The 14,578-nt window shown below is 38.0% G+C and overlaps 1 protein-coding gene and 1 long non-coding RNA gene across 2 annotated transcripts in view; one reads left to right on the top strand and one right to left on the bottom strand.

Moving 5' to 3' along the window:
- The window catches only part of LOC130042987 (cytochrome P450 7B1), a 208,274-nt gene that overhangs the window by 58,955 nt on the left and 134,741 nt on the right, over positions 1-14,578 (bottom strand). The gene's annotated exons all lie outside the window — the stretch shown is intronic.
- The window catches only part of LOC130043184 (uncharacterized), a 34,040-nt gene continuing 23,284 nt past the window's right edge, over positions 3,823-14,578 (top strand). Inside the window, exon 1 of the long non-coding RNA XR_008795350.1 lies at positions 3,823-3,904. This is a non-coding gene — a long non-coding RNA (uncharacterized LOC130043184). The remainder of the gene's footprint in view (positions 3,905-14,578) is intronic.

The raw sequence follows: 14,578 nt of genomic DNA, 5'->3' as shown, positions 1-14,578 counted from the left end.
GATCAACACAGTATCCTTTGACCCTGTCATTGACCTACTGGCCTCTTGGCTGAGAAATCACGGGAAAGGAGTAGCTCACTGGTCCCCTGAGCATCACTTGGGAGGTCCCTAATAAAAGAGAAGATTAGCAGATAGTATGAAGAGGAGAGACTTCTTAAAGTGAAGCAATCTGTAGATGGGCAAACTTTCTCAAAAGATGGTTCAATATGGATATCATACTCCCTAGTGCCTCCTCCTGAGGGCAGACCCAGAACTTTGAGCAAAGCTATCTATGCTTCATTGTCTCCCAGAGCAAACACCAGAGAAACAGAAAGGCATGGAAGTGAGCCTTGCTTCCTGAAGAGCAATGCAGTTTCTCAGACACTAGTGATCTCAACATATGAGAGAAGGATAGTGTTTTAAATGAAGCTATGTTACCAAAGATTAAGAACACTTTAACATGGAGCTGGAGAAATGTTATAGCTGGTAGGGCACTTTCCTTGCAAGAGGCCAACCCAGATTCAATCCCTGGCATCCCATATAGTCCCCTGAGCACCATCAAAGTCAGGAGTAACACTAGAGTATTGCTGGGTACCTCCCCCCCCCAAAAAGAAAAACAAACCAAATCAAAGAAACCAAACAAAAATTCATAAAAGGATCTAAAATAATCCAAAATAATAAATTGATTGTAAAACAATTTTTTTGGCTTTTTGGGTCACACCTGGCAAAGCACAGAGGTTACTCCTCGCTCTGCTCAGGAAAGCTCAGGAATTACCTCTGGCAGTGCGCAGGGGACCATATGGGATGCTGGGAATCGAACCTGGGTTGGCCGCGTGCAAGGCAAACGCCCTACCCGCTGTGCTATTGCTCCCGTCCCTGTAAAACCCTTTTTCACAGTGCTGAGCTTTCAATTCTGAATTCTATTTTTAATTTTTAAAAATGACTGAAGTAACATATGTTATAACATTATATCAATCTCAGATGTGTAGTTTCCACTGTCAACCATACAACTGATCCACGAATTACATATCTTAATGTTAGGAAATGTCCATTATGTCGATTTTATAGTAAAGTCATCTCATACCCACAATATGATTAAGAAAAATCAATAAATTAGGCACCAAAAACACATTAAACTTTCATGTAAAAACTCAAAATTGCAGGCAAAGTATAAACGGAGATGACACAGACTAGAGGCACAGAAGTCCTCTGTGTCAATCAGTGTCCTGGGCCCAGAGCAGGCAAACTGCCCTGGTGTTCCTCCTTGCTATTGAACATTTTGTTTACAAAGATTTGGCAATTACATAAAGCAGCGTGAAAAACAAAAACAAAGACAAATCAATGTGAAAGCCTTTTGGTCATGCTTCAAAGGCCGAGGAAGCAGATTAAACAAGTATCTGAATAAGTTTGGGCAAAACATTTCAGTGAATTTTCCTGTCATCTCATTAGCTTTGCTATTCTCACCCTGCCCTTCTCTTTTCTTCTTGTGGACATCACTGGAACTCATACACCCTTGGTTTCAGTGCTCACACACTGGGCTGAGGTGCTCCCTGGATTACAAACGGCAGTGCTGCCACGACCACACTTGTCATGAAGGGCAGTTTTGTGATGTAAGTCGGGCCCCATGTATGTCCATGCCAAGTTCTCTACAGGTGAATTATCCCTGAGCTCAGTCCATTTTTGAGGGCTTGCGCTCCATACATTTTTGTCATCGAGATCTAAATTAAAATTGGTTCTCTAGGAAGGTCTTATTTTCAGTACAATGCATGATTTAACAATACAATGATGCGAGCAGTTACTATCTATTTACTCCTTGGAGCTGGAAGGGAACACTTTTGGAGTATAAAAACTGGAGGATCTCTCCAACTTCCTCAGGGGAAGTTTGGGGATTTCTCTTTGGCTTTCTTCCAACATATTTTCATATCCCTGTTACACTGACATAAGCTATGACATTTTTCTGTAGTGTAGAAAACATTTGAACCACTTCATGACCTTCTTGCTGGAGAGGCTCATGCTTTTGTCCCCTTTGTTTACCAAGTTAAATGCCAGCAATTGTCAGGTCTCAATGTATTGCTTTTAGTAGAGACTAAATAAATATTAAAGGAAGAGATGCATACATAACTAGATGAAATTTTAAAAATCTAGTTATTGAGAGATATTACAAAATGGAGATAATTTTAAAAATTATCTGCAATACAGCACCTCAAAATGATGTTATCATGTTAATGTATATCCTGAGGACTTTTCTACTAATAAGTACAGGAAGTCTTTGCTTAGCTTGTACTGAAGAACTATAAACTGTGCAAGATGAAACTGTTCAAAGTAATCTTAATAATTAGTGGGGGAAATTACAATTTCATCTAATCTTTAAAAGCTTTTGTGATAATATCTCTCTTACTGTTAGGTATGAAAAAATATAAAACTAAAATTTATTTAGCACACTATAATTTGATAATGTTCCGAAATCCTGAGAATCAATATGTCTTCTTTTTAGGCAAATGTTTATCATTATGATTTGAACAGCTCTTGCCTTGTTTTATTGTTCAGTTAACTTGTGATATAGAGTGAGCACTGTTTTTGTGCCTGGAAAAATAGTTACATTCTTTCCTAAGTTTAGATTAGTTTAAACATTTTTTTACTCGTGCTTTTCTATGTTGTGATTTATTTCTGAGAGATCCTTTTGTGAAGTAACATTTCTAGAGGGAAATAATCCTATTTATTCATCAAAGTATATTACTCATTCACAATCAAACATTTCCTTCATTGAGTCCTTCAGCTGCACATCTATAATCTTAGACTGTAGTTTCAGGATTCCCAGAGAAAGATATTTCTTCTATGGACTGGAGAGAAAGCTCTACAGGATAGGGTAAATGTTCAGATGCATGAGTCCTGGGTTTGATCCCCAAAACTACCTGGTTCCCTGAGTGGAACCCCAAGCAATGAGCCAGAAACAGCATCTGAGTACTGCCAAGTGTGGCCCAACCTGAAATTTGGCCATAAATTTGATATTAACATTATCAAATTTTAAAACTCTACTTATTTCATACTTGACTCTCACTTCCAGCATTACCACTTTTTGTTTCTTTGTCAACCACCACTTTCAAACACCCACTTTTCTAACATAAATAGTATTTTATCACTGGAATAAAAGGTAGCCACAAATCTATACAATATATAAACTAAATAATAGATATACCAGTTACAGACATACTTTGAAAGAAGAGCTGTGATTAGGCAAAACATTTTTTATTTATTATGTTGTGCACCTTATTTGCATAGTGAGCTGAGAATTAAGAGCAGTAAAGTTTGTACTTTTTTATTTTCAAAGTAATATAGTAACAAAAACAGTGCTGCCGGGGAACTAGTATTCCTTTTCTTTTCCACAATAATAAATGTAATAAATTTATTACATTTATTATTCCAACACCAATCCTACCACCATTACATCTTCCCACCACCATATTTTGAATGTTTCCACCGCAACCCCCAAAGCCTGGTCCCAAAGCCGGACCAAAATTATTTTGTATAGTTTGTTACGAATAAATTGCTAAAAATGATACAAAAAAGTTTCCTTAGAAGAAAATGTGTGTGAAGATTATTGTATTTCACCCTAGAACCATTAAGTCCTTGTCTTGGTACGTCAGTGGTGTAGAGTATGAAATGTCGCTTTAGGAATTCTAAAATTTTAACTATGGTGATTCAGCTGAGGTTAATTTTTTTTTTGACTGGATGGTGACTTCGAAGTCCAGAGGCATCTCTGCGGCCTGCCAAGTCGCATGTTGCAATCTTCCGAGAGATTTATTTGTGAGTCTCTGGATTATGGCCGTTAACGAGCGTATATGGCACCAGTGGAGATCGTTGACGTGACTGCTAGGCTACCAGAAGCACAGGGAGATGGAGCAAGGTCATCCATTGCTGACTCCATGTAAGTCTGAAGATTTCGGTCACAAGTCCCGCTTACCTGGGGTTTTCAGCAGATTCACTCATGGATGAGGCTCATCTGAGCCTGTGGAAAATTGGCTGAGAGAATGGTGGGAATTGAGTTCTGTAGGTTTATGGCTGTAGGGTCTCTGTTGGGGCCAGGAGGGGGTACTTACCCCCCCCCCCCCACGTAATGTCCTGAGACAGCCTGGTGAAGGTTGCAGAGGGGTACTTACCCCTCCCCCCACGGAATGCCCCAGATGAGAGAGCCTGGTGCAGGGTGCAGGGGCATCTTTGTGGCATGTTGTTCTCATGTTGCTCTCTTCTGAGAGATTTATTTGTGAGTCTCTAAATTGTTGCTGTTAAAAACTGATATTCTTTAACAAAGCAATGTAACTAAAATTTTGTGCATACTGAAATGTACAAACTGCCATCAATTGAAAACTATTAGACTACATAATCAGATTATTCCATAGATGTGTTTTAATGAAGTACTATTACATGCATATTTCATAATTTTATTTTCACGTTTCATAGTACTTCTTGAATCTCTTTTATACCATTAACTCCACATATTATTCTTCAAAATGTGTTGTGTGACTTCCACTGATGAAGACAAACGGGGTTGTTGTCATGATTTAAGTAATACAAAATGTATTCAATGTTCTTAGAACTTTGTAAAATTGCAAGAGCTAAACAAATATTAGTTATTCTTTTTTGTTTATTTTTGGGCCACATCAGGCTGTGCTCAGGACTTACTCCTGGCTCTGCATTCAGGAATCACTTAGGATGGGATTGGGGGAACCATATAGGGTGCTGAGGACCGAACCTGGGTAGGTTGCATGAGTAGGGCTTTAACTTTTGCAACTATCTCTCTGGCCTCATAAACAAGTGTCTTTTATTCTTTATGAGGATATTTAGGGAAAAAAACTATTTATTGATGTTTTGTATTTTGTCATTTTGAGTATACAGTGTCTTGGAGTTTTCCTAATTGGGTCTATCTTCACTGGGACCCTGGGGCCTCTTGGATTTTGGTACCTCAACTCTGGCAAGTTCTCACTGATGATTTCTTTAACTATTGCTTCTTCATCATGTTTGCCTTCCTGTCCTTAAGTGACTCTGATGACTCTTATACTACTCCTTATGAACTCAACCCATATTTCTATGATATACTGTTCATTTCGTTTTAGAATGTTTTCTACTTTCTGCTGTTTCATAGCTGTTTCCTCCTCATCTTGGAGCTCCTTCATCATTCCCTCAGGTTCTGTTATTCTGCTGTTCAGAGTTTCTGTTGATTCTTTTTTTTTAAATATTGTCTACAGATTTTTCTTTTCAACTTTCGTACTTTTTTGTGCTCTGCTGACTACCCGTGCTATCATTTCTTTGAACACATAGTATCACTAAAGACACTATCTAAGGATTTACTGGTGTTGTGTACATCTTCTGTGGTATTGTTTCTATTCATTGAACTTGATGGATTTCTACATGTTTTCCCTACTGGTTTTCTAGTGTTCTTCCTGTGCTGGGAGTGAGTCTTTGTAGTTAATCTCCCCTTTAAGATGCTGAGGGATTTAACTAGAGGTTGCTCTCTGTCTCCTCTGCCCATCCTCATAGAATGACAGAAAGAATAACTGTGTCCATCCTCATAGAATGACAGAAAGAATAACTGTGAGCAGCATGGAATTTGTTGAGTAGATCTATTGCTTCAGGAGCTGTGGTGAGGGCTCTAATATAACACAAGTCAGGTGTGGAGGCTCCTGGGATCCACCCTGGATGGAGGGATTCTGCCACCTGTTGGAGCTCTGCCTCCTGTTAGGAAAAGGCCTAGTTTTTTTTTACTGGAGGTGAGCCTCACCAGGGATGGTGCAGCCGCAAGCAGGTCATAAAGTAGCTGTTGTGTGCGTCCCCCCAAATTGAGATTCTTAGGTAAAAAGGTAAAGGTAAAGGCCCTCCCATTGTTCTTCGATTTGCTCGAGCGGGCCCAGTAACGTCTCCATTGGAGACTTTGTTGTTACTGTGTCTGGCATATCGAATACGTCACGGGGAGCTTGCCAGGCTCTGCCGTGCGGGCAAGATACTCTCAGTAGCTTGCCAGGCTCTCCGAGAGGGGCGGAGGAATCGAACTCGGGTCGGTCATGTTGGCTGTGTGCAAGGCAAACGCCCTACCGCTGTGCTATCACTCTAGCCCTAAGATTCTTAAAACAAAATATTTGTTACCTCTCAACCTCTGTGGATGAGAATTCAGACAAGGTTTAGAGTACCTCTGGCCCAAGATCTCTGTTGAGGTTATAGTCAGTATTGTCTGGCAGGGGTCTTTTCTATAGGCTCTAAGGGGCAACAGGCTACTTCAGACCACCTCTCCTCTACATGGGCTTCCCTATGAAACCAGATTTGGAATTCCCCAGAGGAAGCCATTCAACAGAGAAAGAATAAGTGCCCACGGTGGTGGAAGTCATAGTTTTCTTGTGACCAAGTATCAGAAGTGACATGACTACTTTTGCTGCATTCTGCTTGTTAGAAACATGTAAGTCTTGTCCAAGGGAAGAATATATAAACCCGCTCCCAAACCTCTTCTCTTCCCTTTATCATTGTTGTTGTGATGCCTGACAAATCTTGAACATCTGGCTGGGATGCTCGATAGTGGCTTTCATATTTTTATTAGGTGCATGCCAGGTGTCACTTTCAGTTTGCTCTGGTGCTTGAGCACATTCTGGATACAGTGCTTACTAGGTGCTATTGCATATGTTATTTTGAGGTCACACTACTGACTGCATTACTCATATATGTTAGTTGTGGTGCTCACAACGAACCCAATACCCAATACCAATATCAAAACCCAATACCAGGCTGTACGTTGGGTTTTCACAAGGTGCCATGGTGCAGGAGACCTCAGAGGTCCTGGGAGTGCACTTAATGCATGCAGGTAGCATCAGAGATGTGACTCACAGCCTTGTAAAAGTGCCTTTACTCACTAGGCCACTCCTCAGGCATCAGTCTCCCTTCCTCCCCAATCCTCGCCCCATGTCCCTGCCAATTTCAACATCCCTGACCAGCAGGAATCAAGAATCACCTGGAGTCATCTTAGAGGCAGCTTTTCACATGATTTGATGCACTTAGGATTATTTTAATTGGAAGGAATCATAAATAAGGAACTATTGAGCACAGTACATTCTATTATGCAAAACTCAAGAATCTAGGCTATAATGACCTAGAAAATTAGAAAATTCACAGCATGAACAATCAAGAAGTTAGAAAAACACATGGAATTTTCAGAAAATTGAGGACAAACTTAATAGAGGCTTGAAATGGGAAACATGTACAAATACTTGAAATTCCTCAACTTAAAGTGAAACATGGTGACCTTCAGTGGCTGCATGCAGGATTTTATATAAGCATAATGAATAAAGTTTTGACGGAACTGTGAAGTATAAGAATAGGAGATTATTCAAATCACATATATCCTCACAAGTCTGGGTAGTGTGAAGTCAGCCCTTACTGAAGGAAGTGGATTAAATGTTATTGGTTTCTTCTAGATTAAAGTTCTGACAAGAACTGAGCAGAACTTTGTAAATGTTAGCAAAAAGCAGCCCAATCTATGCAGGACCATTTTAGTCTTCTTTAAAGTTATTTTCTGCCAATGCAAGAACTCTGACAACTCTGGAAAGTTAATATAGAGGATAGGGTGTTTGCCTTGCGTGTGACCAGCCTGAGTTCAATCTCTAGTACCACATATGGCCCCCCTCAGCCCCAATAGTAGTAATCCCTGAGTGCAGAATCAGGAGGAAACCATAAGCACAACCTAGAATGGCAAAAAGAAAAAAAACCCCACAGCTTCTGAAATTATTTACTATCTTTTTTTGCAAGACAGCCAGAGCTTCTTTATCTTCCTTTGTCTTTTTGAGAACCAAAATCTGATTTGAAGTATTTCCCAATTACACTGAAGTCAGTTGATTCTAGCTATATCCAGATGGATTAAATTGCTATGGCTGATTTTTATTAAACTGCTAAATGTTTTAATAATCCTTCTAATATGCTTTAAATTTGTGCCAGGGTAAAGAGGCAATCTCTTGTAGATTAGAATTCACAACTCCCACTAGACTTCTGTTGGTTTGTAAATTCTAACTGTGGTCTCTGCATTTGTTCCTATTTTGTTGAATTCAAAGTAAGTTCTTTCTTTAAAAGATGACACTCAACTTCAGTGGTTCAATGATAGAGTCATTCAAGGAATGTGGATGTGTTTTGAAGTGGATGACTTCAACATGAAATGCATACTTTAGAAAATGAAATGAACTATTTATTAGCAATAAAGAAAAGTATATTAATAACAAGATTATTTTCTTATTTCCATAGAACCCTAGATCTGTTCATTTTAACTCTACATTACTTAATATTTGGTCTGTCAGCCCATTTCACAAATATTGGCCCCACCTTGCTTATCAGTTAAAGTTTAACAAAGATTTCCTGCTATTGATATCTTTCTTTTCAACCTTTCTATACAAAAGAGGAAGATAACTTATATTAATGACAGATTACTGCTGGATTATGTACAAAACATTTAAAAAGTGTTTTTCATGTTTTTATTTATTCTTTGTAAGGTGATAATGCAAAAATATGCCTCTAATTGAATAGATAATAAATTAAGACTCAAAGAGGCTAACCAACTTGCTCAAAACAGAAGTTCTCCTGTTTTTCCAATTCTACCTGGATGTAAAAGCAAATTACTGAACAGATTAAAGTTCTTACAGGTTCCTTGGAACAAACAAAATGAAGCAGATTCCTTAATCATGATATTTTAATATTTTCATCACTTTTAATAACAACAACAATAAAATCTAAGTATATTCTACATGTCTAGATTTTACTTATGTGATTTCATTTTTACTGCAATCCTATGAGAAACAAGCATTTTTTGCAGGAACAGGAGAGAGACAGCAGGTAGGGCGTTTGCCTTGCACGTGGCTCACGAGGGTTTGATTGCTGTCACCTGAGATGGTCCTGGAGCTCTGTCAGGAATGATTCCTGAGCACAGAGCACCTAAGCACCACCAAGTGTGACCCCCAAACCAAAACCAATCAAACCAACCAACCAAACACAAACAAGTGTTTTTACAATGTGGTAGGTATAGAAATGAAATATTGGAGTAGATTTCCAAGGTCAAAGAGCTATTGTTGATTGGCATGAAAGGGAATCAAAACATTCTATTTGATCTCAATCCTGTATTCTCCTCTTCGCCACTCTTATTTACTACTCAGCTTGACTAACATAAACAACTTCCTCTTCCTCTATTCCTTCTTTTGTCCCTTATCCTATTCCTCTAGTCACATAACTTTGGAGCACAGAATAGTTCTGAAAGATGCTCTTCTCTATACGTAGCATTTATTCTGTTTTCCCCTTGCTTACTTGGAGAGCTTCTTCTATATATCACTTAAAACATGTCATAAACAAACCTCTTTTTAAGAACTTTATTATGATCTTCTCCAGACCTTTTTCCAGTTGGGAGAGGATAATCACTTTATTTTCAATGATACATTGAAATATATCATTGTATAATATAATATACAATATACAATACATTGTATTGTATAATATAATAAAATATATCATTGTATAATATAATATACATTGTATAATATAATATAAATATGATATAATATGTATAAAATATATACATTGTATAATATAATATACAGTAAAATATAATATACAGTGATGTAATATACATACCCAGTATAGTTCCTGACACAGCATAGTGGTGAGTGGGCTGCCTCTTTATTTTACTACAAATATTTTATTTATAATAGCAATGAGAAATCACATATTAATTCATTTTGTGCAACTAATTATTCCTAAATGCATTACATCAGTGACAGTGATGTAATATACATACCCAGCATAGTTCCTGACACTTAAATACTTTTTATTTATTTATTTATTTTTTGGGTGACACCCGGCATTGCACAGGGGTTACTCCTGGCTCATGCACTCAGGAATTACTCCTGACGGTGCTTGGGGGACCATATAGGATGCTGGAAATCGAACCCGGGTCAGCCGTGTGCAAGGCAAATGCCCTGTACTATCATTCCAGCCCCTTAAATACTTTTTAAAGGTTGCTGCATGAATGAATAACAAAATAAATGGAGGCATCATTCAGGAATGTGCAGCAACTGAATCAACAGCAGTTATTTCTGAGACTATAAAACTCCTGAAATATAGTTCGCCATGCCTCACCTCCCTTCCCCATTCTAAACAGGACAAAAAACCAGATTTTGAAAGCTGGATTAAACAGACCAAGAACTCTTCTAACTCCTGAGAGTTGCAAATATAAAGGATACTTTAGTCATGCGATTTTCACAACGTGACTATCACATCCGACCTTCACTGATGCTTTGAACCATTCTAAGTCAACTTGCACTTGAGCACTCAAGTCTGCCTGACAGAGAAAACTAGAAAGGGTCAAGTACACCTGATCTCTTCACCTTTTTTCCCCCCTACCAAGTTCTATGGGCTTTTCTTTCCAACAGATGTTTTACTACAAAGAGAAAGTGAGTTCTGTTTCATCCCTAGATCCTGAAGACCAAGAATTTTCTTTTGTCTCTGTAATGTCACAGTGCCCAGCTTTTCTCCTGCTATTCCCCCAGCCATCCAGTCTTTCCTCCTACAATGCCGATAGTTCCTGATTCTCAACAATCCTGGCCTCACCACTGTTCTCTCTGAGTTGGCCGACTCTTCCCTCCAGAAAGATTTAAAATAAGTTGGGAAGTTTAAGAGCTTTCCCAGCCTGGGAAGGAAAAAATTGCTCATTTATCACTGCTGTATCTTGGGTCACACACACTATTGATGCCTAAGGTCTGCTTTATATGTGTGCATCCGTGTGTGTGTGTGTGTGTGTGTGTGTGTGTGTATCTGAGCGTGCATGCATTAGCAGAGATTAAGTTCCAAGTCACTATTTGAGATCTGTCTAATCTACTTAACAAGAAAGATTTCACCAATTTTCAGGTCACACTACACACACATAAGCAAACATACATACAGCTACTGTTCCTGGCTCAACTTTCATAATAATACCTATTATTTATAGGACCTATTTATGTCAGGCACTGTGCTGAATACTTGGATAAATTATCTAATTTAATCTTTACAATCACCTTGGGAAGCGTCATCAGCTCTTTCCACTGAGATTTTAGAAAGGTAAGAAGGTTGTTGTATCTCACACAGCTGATTAGCCTGCACACAGGGCTGAGCCTTCACACTTAATGTCTCAGAAGTTGGCCTTTGGCTCCTAGCCTGTAGGCTGGATGCTAGATGAAAAATAGGGTTAAGAATTGTCTTCTGATTAAGGTGATTCCCTCTCACACATATTTTAGAGACTTGTTGAGTGAACACTTAAGCGGTGGGGGCTGGAGCGATAGTACAGCAGGTAGGGTGTTTGCCTTGCACGCGGCCGACCCGGGTTCGATTCCCAGCATCCCATATGGTCCCCTGAGCACCTCCAGGGGTGGTTCCTGAATGCAGAGCCAGGAGTAACAAATGTGCATTGCCGGGTGTGACCTAAAAAGCAGAAAAACAAAAAAACAATACTTAAGTGGTACATGTGTAAATGCTTACAAGACCTCCAATGAGTACTGTCACTGTCCTCCCGTTGTTCATTGATTTGCTCGAGCGGGCCCAGTAATGTCTACATTGTGAGACTTGTTGTACAAGGATGTGATTTGAGCTTTGAGATACATGGACAGTTATCTTTGTTGCACCTGCCTTTTATCTATAAGTTCAGTCTGTACTAAAGGCACTTGAAGCATGGGAAACCTGAAGACTAAATAAAGGTTGAAATACTAACAGAACAATGGTATAATTAGTCAGTCCAAAGGAAACTCATGCCAATTGCAATTTGACTTGATTATGCATGGAATTAAAATTTTCCTGCCAATCACATTAGCAGCTCATTAAAAAAAGGAACCCAGACATTAACTGGACATTGAATTTGAACCCTGAAAACGTAAATAATTATTTTCTAAACATCATCTATGAAAATTGCCCTTAATGGTGAATGGGATGCATGTTAATATTTATTCATTTAGAAATATTTATATTGAATTCAACTGTCTTATAATTTTTCAGTCAGATTGCCTGTATAATATCTAAGTGAAAAACTATTACTTTTTTCTTTCCCTTGGTTGTGGAATACAGGCCTCTGAGAACCACCAGGAGTAATTACTAAGTGCAGAGCCAGGAGTAACTCCTGACCATCGCCATTTTTTTTCTCATTTCAAACATCATTGTAGGGGCTACAGAGATAGCATAGCAAGGAAAGCACTTGGCCTTTCATGTGACTGACCCAAGTTCTATGTCTGAAACCATATATGATACAACAGGGTCCTCAGAGAGTGATCCCTGAGCACAAACCAGGAGTGAGCTTTCAGTACAGCTGGGTGGAGCCCCAATACCAAAAACTAAGGAACAAAAGCAAAAGAAAAAATTTCCATCATTTTGGATTGGCATGTTTAAATTTAAAGGAGTTCAATCTAAACAAATATACCTCAAATGTCAGGGATGCCTAGCTTTTCGCATTATTACAAATGTATGATAGAAAGGATAAAATCTAAAAGTGATATATTCCAGAGAAATAAAAATGGCAACAGAAAAGTCTGAAGTTACCACAAAGATTCTTACATTTTCCAAAATGGTTAATTCTAATAATGATACCAATTTGCAACAGACTTTTCTGAAGGAGAGTATGCAGAACTTTCCAGAAAATGAAAGAGAAAATTGGGCTCCTATCCAACTATTTGTTTGTATTTTCCCCCTTCAACAGTACTAATTAATCCTGTTATTTAAAAGTATGGTAGTTGATTTGCTATGTAGGCATTATTTACCTTAAAGTTACACACACATCCAAATAATACTGTTGGCAATTAAAAATCACACCAAGATATTAATCGTGCAATTAGGTGAAAAGATATCTACCCTCTAATGTTAATTAGAGGCTACTTGATAGCCTTGCAAAAGCATATTTCTATTTTAATTCTCTTATCTCCATTCAATATCTCAATAAACAATGTCAAAGTTATTGTTGGGGAAAATGTCAGTTTTTCAAGGGAGATTAGGGGTTATCTACCAAAGCTAAGTTTCAGGATTTATACAATGACTTCCTTAATTCAACATAGTCATTCTGGAAGTAAGAGGAGCACTGTGAATGAGAAAGAACACAGAAGGGGAAAAAATTCCAAACCATCTTACTTGAAGCCAAGTTGTCCTACCAGAATTACAAACTTGAAACAAAAAGTATTAAACGTGAGGTCCTCAACTGCAACTAAGCAATATAAAATGGGACAGAACTATACATTCCCTCCAACAATGACACATTAAAGTCTTGTAGCAGAAAAGTATGAGGTTGCTGGAAGCATGCTGGCCAGAAGCTAGACAGAGAGAAGAAATGATTCATTCTCATTTTGAACAGACAGTCACCTCTCTCCTAAAGTTCATTGCCTATTTAATGATTGAATTTATACTGATAAACAAGGAAATATGTACTCTGGGGGCAAAGAATACAGCCCTGAAAAATGCTTGTCTATTTAGAAGATTACAGGACTTAGTGATAGCAGCGACCTCTAAGAATACTGAGCTCTTAGAGCTGACAAGGAATACAATTGTTTTCTGATTCTTTTCTACTAAAGCATACTATAATGATTCATTAGTCTACTTACCAAGTTAGAAAGGAATTTGCCAACAAGAACGAAATTAAGACAGTATGTTCCTTATCCATATTTCCAAAAACTGTGACGGGACAAGTGACTCAAGTGATTTTTAGAAGCAAGATGTATAAAATGAGTAGTCCTTTTTATATAATAGTGCTCTGTTTGTTTTTATATAATAGTGCTCTGTTTGTTTCTTCAATAGCAGCTACAATACTGGAGATAGCATAATAGCTAATAGGTGTTTTTAATTGATTTTGTAAACTCACTGATAAGAATATGATAATATCTTATATTGAAATATTCATATGAAATCCTCTGTATAACTCTGAATTCAATCTGTACAGACAACTGCTCAATCTTCCCAAGTATTTTTATAGTATAGGACTAGTTTCACAGGGTAATTACTTTTTCTCCTAAGATCAGCCTTCCTATCATCAGCAGTGTTTGAGATGTTTGGGGCTTTACCTTTGATAAATACATGACATGCCAAGTTCTATGGGTCTGCAGATTCATCACTCTCCAAATTTATAGGGATGTATGCAGTGTGATTTGATAAATTGTTTTGTTTTGCTTTTCATCACTCACACGATATTGAAAGGCCGCTCCCTGTATATCTTAGATATCATCTATCAAAAACAAGACTTGGGGAGAACAAATAAAATGCAGTAAAAACTTGTTGAACTGATAACTATATAATATGAATGTGTCATCCCTGAATATGAAGGACCACTATATGAGGCTCGTATTTTATGCTTTTAGCAATTTTACATATCTGTATCCTAGTGGTTTAAAGTGCATTTTGGTCCAATGTTTGCAAAGCTTCCCAAGCATCTTCGGGAGAGAGACTGCTATAAATTAAAGTGATTATTAATCTTACTAAATCTATTCCTTTTTACTGGCATTTGCTTAGGCGATCCATGCTTCCTTATGATGAATTGACTTGGCAACTCACTTGATGCACTAGTATGTGAAATAAGAAGTTGGAG

Source organism: Sorex fumeus, unplaced genomic scaffold (genome assembly GCF_029834395.1).
Source record: "Sorex fumeus unplaced genomic scaffold, SorFum_2.1 ptg000002l, whole genome shotgun sequence".
Classification (NCBI taxonomy): Eukaryota; Metazoa; Chordata; class Mammalia; order Eulipotyphla; family Soricidae; genus Sorex; species Sorex fumeus.
Note: the sequence above shows the minus strand (reverse complement) of the source record. Positions and strands in the feature narration are given on the sequence as shown.